We start from the raw sequence: 9,075 nt of genomic DNA on the forward strand, positions 1-9,075 counted from the left end.
GGTTTATTTGCGTATAATAAAACGTTCTGCGTTGCCGTGTAATGTTTTCGAGCACTTTCGGCACATTTAAGACCTCGTTCTTCCAACTCTTCTTTGCTGAGGATCCGTTTTAACGTCATTCTTAAGCTTCCGTTGCATGCAGCCCCGATTTTCGACCAGCCACCGCAAGCTAAGTAAGGGGAAGCGGACCAATCGCAGACGCCGGAGCACCACCCTCCTCATCCGGTTTTCGATTTTCAGTGCACTGGCTCGGCCTCATCGAATTCCTCTCCACTTGAGTGTGCTCCTCGCTACTTGTCAGCCAATTAGATAAGACAAGCCGCTCAGTATAGGCAATGTTATTCGTTTTTCAAGCAAACAAAAATGACCTTTTATGAACGAGGAGAGCGTTTGATTGGTCTGTTCAGACAACCCTGCGGGTGACCGTCCGATGCTTGCGTCGGCGGTTACGCAAATGTGACGTCAGGAGATTGGAATAAAAGCATATCGGAATAGTTTTACGTTATAGGGCCCCTGCTTCGTCGTTCAAACAATGGGATCCCACCAAGTTCTTTTTTCATTGCTGTTGCACTTACAAAGCGGGCGCGTGTCCCCGGCACATACTTTGCCGCGCGTGATGGATTGGATTTTGTTAATGCAATAATAGGCACACATAAAAACGGGTAACACACAGGGCAAGCATACTCCAAAATTGGTAAAACACAAGTTTTTGTACGCTGCTTCTCGCAATACGTACACAAAACTATTATCTGCATCGATCTGGTCTGGTGCCATCCTCCTTGTGCTCTGTGGTGAGGATGAGACAATGGAGTACTTCTTCCTGTCCTGTCAATGTCTTTCATCATTGATAAGTCATACTTTAGAAGGGCAATTTCATGGTGCTGGATTGGATATAACGATTCCCCAATATTCTATCTTTCGGAGCCTCTTCTCTGGGACTTTATCACAGGGATTATTAGTTAAGCTGTTGTGAGGTACATATCTGAATCGGGACGATTTCCTTGAAAAATCCTTAAATTTTATCTGACGTCATTCTTTCAGCTATTCAAAATTTTTTAATAGTGCTTATTTTTAGATTCGTTTAACTCTTAAATTCGTTTAATCTGGTTAAACCACCCGATTCTTGGCCAATTCCCCATAATGGGTATGAGCCATGCTTACAAAAAACAAAAAACAAAAAAAATAAACTAACTAACTAACTAACTAACTAACTAACTAACTAACTAACTAACTAACTAACTAACTAACTAACTAACTAACTAACTAACTAACTAACTAACTAACTAACTAACTAACTAAAAGGGAGAGTATCCAGTAGTTTCGTGGCGGGAGGAATTATATGCGAATGTCACGCATGGCAGTGCAAGGTCCCAATCACAGTGGTCAGCCGACACGCACTTTGAAAGGATGTCCGTTAAGGTCCGATTAAAGCGCTCGGTGGGCCCGTGGTCTGGGGATGATATGATCGTGTGCTGCATGAAGAAGCAGCGCAGGATATCGTCAATTACTATAGGCAGGAAGGTACGGCCTCGGTCGCTCAGCAATTTACATGGGGCACCGTGCACTAAATTGCATCCCGTCTGTAGAACAGCTCGTCGCCAGCGCCCGTGTCATTGCGTAACACGTCACGTAGTCGGTAGCGACGGCAACCCCCTGTTTCCTGAAGGCGATGTTGAAAATGGTCCGAGAAGGCACAATCCGACACGGGATAAGGGCTCAGGTGACACGTCGATGGACTGAAGATACCCAGCAGGAAGCGTAGAAATTCTATTTCGGCGTCGACAGAATATTTAGTAGGTCAAACGAAACTTCTGACACTTTCTAGTTGGCTTGGTTTGGTACGGTGCCTATGGGTATGGCCATGAATTGGGTGGCATTAGGTAAAAAGGTAAGAAAACTAGTGCCTCGGTTTTCGCGAAACTTCATTTTTCTAGTAATACAGTTTTCAATAAAGTTTTACCGATTTTCTCTCTCTCTCTCTCTCTTTTTTTTTTTCCTACTCTTTTGTACATTGCAAGTTTCGTTGTCCTGTTCGCCGAAGGCTGGAGAACGTCAAGCTGTCACGATTTAAGTGCGTGTTTTGCAGGCAAGGACACAGTTCATTTCGCGGCCCAACGGACTCGCGTGCTAATCTCAAGCGGGCGGCATTCGAGACACCCTTATCCTTGTCAAGGAAAGTATTACGTAGAGCTCTCTACGTTTCCGTCGACTTAGTGAGCAGACGTGCTTACTTGGAAGGGCTTAAATTTGTGTATGCGTAAGTGTGGTGCACAACTTCATGCACGTCTCGTTTAGCCGCGCTATACCTGCAAGGCTTATTCTTCAACTGCACCACCACTATCGATAAACACAGAAATGCTGCCCCATTTTAGCTTCCATTTGGTTAGCCATCAGGCATAGTCGCACTCGTAGCATAGGATGTGCTTCGAGGGAGTAATTGCAGATTCAGAACGGAAAAGATCGCGAAACACAGGACAAAACAAAGAAACGTACACGGAGCTTTTTTACTGTGTATTTTGAGCTGTTTTCTGTTCCGAATACCATGTATCAACCAGCCCCAACAGCAAACTCCCTCGAAGTAATTACCATTTGGGTTTCGTAAAGCCGAAGCTACCCACTGGCTCCGAGAGGCGGAGTATACCGGAGTGCTCGACATTAATTCGCGCCACCTGTTGGTTTCCAGGGCACAAGCTCAGGGCACCCGTCCGCGCCGCCCCTTTGCGTATCATGCTTACCGAAGTGAATCACCCTTCAACGGACCACTTTCTTTCCGAGCCTGGCGGCAGAGCAATCTTGCTGCGTCGTTGCGGTGGTTCTCATCTCATGGTTTACATTTGCTTGAAGACAAACGACGGGCTCGCAGGCAACGTTGCAAACGCATGATGCGACACCCAATTCGCAATATCAAGCGAGACAGAGTTGTTAGTTGCCTTGATGACAGGTCTTTCGTTGATCACCGGATTATATAGTGGGTACAAGCTTGGGCGCCCCCAACAAGACCGCTTTTTTCCAGATGTCAAATGGACAGTAAAGACAAATTTTAATCCCACAAAACCCAAACGCCATTCCACATCAAAGAGAACTAAAACAATTTGAATACATAATGTAACCGCGCAAACGACAACGGACGAAGAAGGAAACACACTGGACAAGCGCGGAACTTCAACTCAGTTTTACTCCAGGAAAGCCACACATTTATACATGAACTTTTTTTTTAATGCCAAACCAGCCCACTTACGAGAAAGTACGGCGAAATCCACGACGTTAAAGCGACGCACCTGCACTGAGATTCTGTCGTCTTTATTTTCTCCACTAGCAATCAACCCTTTCTTCACCGTATATTTATGTAGAAACATGCACGCGAATTACTATGTACAGGTGTGTTTCTAGGCGCATACGCATCACTGATGATGATGAAATAGTGGTGACTTCCTTCAAAGTTGGCACAAACGCACTGTGGGGGGACGCAAGAATTTAGTGATTATTACGCTAATGCGAAGATAAATAAAATACTAAAGAATCTGGTCATAATTCAAATAAAGTAATCTGCAATACCGTATAGTGAGCTTTGTAAAATGAGGTAGAACTAAAAAGAACTTGAAAACACAACTGCATCAGAACGAACAGCCCGCTCAATTTAGGTCATTGTCGTCGTCGTCTTGACATTCACATTAGGCCTGCTCACTCTCTATAGAAATAAATTTTCTCTAACAATAATAATGACAATAGTAAATTGCAGTTTTGAGAAAATAATTTACCACTCATTGTTGATAACTGTCGCTCTTCAATTCTTTTTTTTTTGTTTTAAGTGGAGCTCTCTGTCTCTCTCGCTCACTTCTCGTTCTTTCTTTCATTTGTATTTTTTTTCTTCGTGAACTGTTCAAACGCGGTCACACTTAGGCCGACGCAGCACCGATGCCGACGAGATGCCGACATGAGTTCGACGTTAACGATCGGCCTGACTTGTATGCAGACCATGTCGCTGAGAGACATTTTGTAACACCGTATAGGAAGACAACGGTGCCGACGTGATCAACAAGTCGTGTCAGTTCGGCAGACTTTCCTGCCGATGACGCCGACGAAGCCGTTATGCCGTTGGGCCGGTCTCCGCGTGATCGGCCGCTGAGCGAAAGCATTGAACCAACGGCGCGATTGTCACAGCAACTGCGCTTGTATGCACATTTATTCACGCTCAAAGTGAGGTGAAACGTGCTTCAGATGCTGAAATGCACGATTACCAACCCTTGCCATGGCTTACACATTGAGTTATAGCCGGTGTCGGTCTCGGTCAGCGGATGTTAGGCCTAGCACAGTCGACGAGTTGCAGGCGGACCTGAAATAAAAGGTAAGCAATTAGGGCGAAGGAAACCTCTTTTGTTGTTCAGTTCAGGCCGTACCAATTTTAATTGAACCACTCTTCACTTAGAGCGCTGCGCACACAAGAAGTGGGAAGCGGCGACACAGCACAGTGCCAACATCGGTGACATCATCGTTCTCGAACAAAGGCTGCTTGAGCACTCGATCGCCTGCGCTTCCGCGAATGAAATCCGACTACCATAGCAGTAGCTCTTTATGTGCTGTTAATGCTGACACATTTCTGTGCTTATGAGAAACTGGCGCGACAAGTAAAGGTCGCTAACATACTGACAAACACAATTTAAGTGCTGGCGCTTAACGTCCAAGAACAACGATCTGATTATGAGGCACGCTTGTAGTGGGGGCCTCCGGATTAATTTCGACCACCTGGGATTCTTCAACGTAGGCCCAAAGCACGGCATGCGGGCGTTTCTGCATTTCGCCCACAAATAAATGCGGCCGCCGCTGGCGTGCTTTGACCGCGCGACCTCGTATTTAGAAGCGCAACGCCATAGCCACTAAGACACCGCGGTGGGTGTCAAATACTGATAAAACAGGTCTTAAAACAGCGCGCAGCAAGTGCAGCTGCAAAAAATAAAGCACAGCAGCCGCGTCGATGCGGGGATGGGGCCGTTGTGTCATTGCTGTGCGAAAACAACAAAATACTCCGAATGTCTCTCGAAGGCTGCCTTCCCACCGACCCACCTGCGACACTGCCGTCGGAGGACCATCTGCGGTCAGTGGCTCCGGCGCAGTGTGGCAGGGGGTGCCGGCACTACGCACGGAGACAGTTGTGGCGTGCAAAATCAGTGAAGGCGATGAGCCACAATCAACAGGGGTACATTTTTTTACTGAGCAGGAGGCCCTAGCTGACGGTCATTCCGTCGGCGGATCAAATCTCCAAGGGGCCTTTCGCGGGCTGGGCGTGATCTGAGCCACGCGCCCGCTTCGCTTCTTAGGCAATGGCCTGTCCCTATAGCCAGCCGCCGCGCTCATCTTGCTCATCGACGTCGATGTTGCTACACAGTAGAGTTAGAGACAGCTGTCGCGGCAAGACGGCTGACCAAAATCGGCGTCGTGTCGGCCTATAGTGTGACGGGGCTTTTAGAATTGCATCGGCCACGGAGAAGGGCGACGGACGCAACAATTCAAGCTGGAAATGGGTGTTGCTGATGTCGCGTTTCGTGACTCCATAAGGCATCAACCATGCAGTGCTCGACATTACTCTTTAAGGCGAAAGCCGTAGGTGGCTCATGGGTCGAAAAATTCGATGCCCGGCGTTATGGCGCCAAAATTCGAGTGAACCAACGTCGAGATATGGGCGAACCGGCCCTATCTTCCAAGTTGGATTCACATTGACATCTTGAAGGTCGATAATCGAACCCACTACCTTTGGTGTTAATTAAAGCGAAGTTCATTAAGGCAGAGTTAATTAAGGCACTCGAATCCACCACCTACTGTGGGAGTCGGAACCTCGACATTTGGTTTTAATTAGGGCGAAATTAAGACATGACTAATTATTGCAGTTTTAATTAGCATACTCGAACCACGGCCTTTGGTGGAAGAAAACAAGTATTAGGAAGTAACAACGCATTGCAATAGAAACGTTAAGTAATGTAGTGAATGTCTCGTTAGCGCGCAGGTTTTCGACTTCATCCTCTTTAGCGTATGTTAATGTAACTGTCATCTTTTTGACAAGGATCAACTTCATTTTTCATTCCTGCGGGGTATTACAAGCCGCAATAGGTCGACGATCTCAATCTGCCAGCATAGAGGCACAGAAGCGCTCAGTAAGCCAGCCGGACGTTCATTGAAAAAAAGAAAGAAAGAAAAGAACAGAAAAAAATATATATACACACTCAATCGTTATTGTAAGTGTTCCCTAAAGTTTGAGGCACACATGGATACTGTCAGGGCTCACTGAGCGAATCCGTATTTAGTGAAGCGCAACATTTCGTAAGCACATTACGTCCACACGTAGGAAGTTTGTGAAAAGACTTCACAAGAACTGAATTAACGTGACGCAACCAACAAGAGGGATCATAATAGTTTAAGTACTAAATCGGTTGCATCAGATTTTCAATGTTATATAGGTTCATCTGTGATTAATCGGTTAAAAACTTCCTGTCAACCTGCAGTGGGACACACCTTGATCATAAATTCAGTGGAAGAGAAGCAGGTCACAGGGGGCACACAGTTAAAAGGTAATGATGTTTCGGGTTCCGTACCTAATGATTGTACCTGACCAGACGGAATTCCGTGTAACCCTCGACTACAACATCAACTCGGGCTTGAAAGAGTCCACGGCCCTGCCTTCAAACATAAAATATGAGGCAGCGGAAAAAATGGCAGAGCACAAGTTCATAAGATAAGCTAAAATTTCAGCTCCCTGCTTGATCCACGTAGTCAGGAAAATAGAGGAGTGACGTCGATGCACATGGAGCATCCACATTGAATTTATATGATAAACACCGTCTTGAAAGCAAAGCTACATCCGAAGGTTCGGCCAGTGTTCATCGTCTGAGCGCGTCGTGAACTCGGCGCAACTCAAATCACGTTCTGCGAGAAGGAAGGACTGCTCCTCCGAAACAACATACTCGGGGGAAAAATCTCCCACCCACCTTTTAACCCTCGCTAAAGCGGCAACAGCGACGGGTCGCGCCACAGGTTGAACCCGGCGGAAAGTGCGCTGTACCACGAAAACCGATGCGGGCCGTAACGTGCCGTGCTCCGCGGTCTCTTGCTTTTCTTCGCCCGCACGTGTGCTCGCGAGCGCGCGCGTACGCGCCACGGAAGAACCAAGCGACGGCCAAGCATTTCTAGGTAAAGCGTCAACGAGAGTGCGCCAGAGCTCGTCTCCATTTTTATTTTATTTTTTTTTTCGTTTCGTCGGACTTTATCTGACACAACGACGCTACGCACCTGCGCACGATGGTTATCTTCAGCGTACATCTCTCTCTCTGTCTCTCTCTCTCTCTCTCTCTCTCTCTCTCTCTCCATATTCTGAATTGAGACTCCATACGACGGCCATTTCTGTGCCTGTGATTCATGCGTTAGGCTGGACATTGAGCGACATCTTTGTGTTGGCTGCTTGTGAGAACTACAATGACGAAGGCAATTTTCTTTCACGGCATGCTTCGTCGCTAGAAAAGCACCACAGTCGCGCTCTTAATATGTGTGCACAAGGCGTTGAATTACGAAGAGGTTACGCCCAATCGGTTTTCAAGTGGCAACTACTGTAGAATTGCTTGTTCGGACACTGCTTGCCTGCATTTCCTAAGCAGTTCTGCCTTTTGATGAATGTGCCCCCATCGTAATTTTCATACTTTACCGCTAATCGTTGCTCAGCTGACGGTGTTGAACGAAAAATACGTGTCTCTGTTCATGTTATTCCCACCTGCACGTGTGCAGTAAGCTTCAGTCTTTGCGTGAACACGGAAACGAGTGTCACGTGTGAAATTCCGTCTGTGACTCCTCTGGGGCCCTAAGGTTCCATGGCATAAGAACAGCGGACGTTGACACTGATTCACATAAGTATCAGGGTACGGCGAATTTCGGTCTAACGCTTCCATCAGAATGTTGCCACTGCAGCTGAATTTCGATATCAGGGCCCGTGGTATGCTATGGCATACAGAGCAAGCTTATTGTTGGAAAATACCCTATTGAGAGATTTTAGCCCACAATGCAAAGTCACGAAAATTCGAAACTCTAGCGTTCAAAATCATTGTATATTCCTCGCGACATTAGGATAGAAGAGGAAGCGAACAGGGAACCTACAGGAACGTACAGCGAACCTTCTGTACGTCGGTAACAGTTCGGCGCCACACCGTTGTATTAGTATTTTGTCCCTGAATGTGATTTTCTGCGCCCTTGGTTGTCTTATGCGCACCAATGCTATTAAAACTGGCTATTGGCTCAGATGGTTGACGTATATGGGTCGTCTTGAACGCACCAGCTGGATGACTGAATAACAATTGGTGAACAATGCTTCAATGACAAATACAGTTTTGGTGGGTATTGGACAAACTCTAGAGCACTCCATAAGTTCATCGGCTTTCTTAGCTGTTATTGCATTCCTGCAGTTAAACAAAGGCAATTAGGACAAATATAAGGAAGTGCTATGCTGGTCCTAATATAGCCGTACCTCAGCAAGACTGCCGTCAAGACAATTAACATCACCGCTCTATGTTGTCATTCGCCCTTGCTTTCTACAGCAAGAAATGCGGCGAAATGGAAGTATAATGTGATGGAAAGACCACTTGTCATCTTTCCGATGGCGAAGCTGCCTCCTCTGTACGGCCGGAAGTTTCGGAACTCTTATTTCCACGGCCACGAATACGCAGTTGTTGCGAAAATCGATACCATACGAAGAGTGTGCCGTTCGCCATTGTTATACCATCTCAATCGGTCGTCATAAAATTTAAGACTTCACACGTCACGACATCTACAGGTTCCGAACTGACATCTCTTCGCGCTGCTGTCGAATACATTGAGAAAGAACCGCCCAACAAATGGGCAATATTCTGTGATTCGAAAGCAGCTCTCCAGAGCTTGCGAACTTACGACGTGGCAATTATGAACAGCTGGTGGCACAAATCAATGAAACTTGCCATTGCGCTTCTGAACGAGGACGTGATATCATCTTTCAGTGGCTGCCGGGACATTGTGGCGTCGTTGGTAATCAGCTCGCCGATGACGCTGCCTGACGTGCCCAGGCTG

Source organism: Dermacentor andersoni, chromosome 2 (genome assembly GCF_023375885.2).
Source record: "Dermacentor andersoni chromosome 2, qqDerAnde1_hic_scaffold, whole genome shotgun sequence".
Lineage (NCBI taxonomy): Eukaryota > Metazoa > Arthropoda > Arachnida > Ixodida > Ixodidae > Dermacentor > Dermacentor andersoni.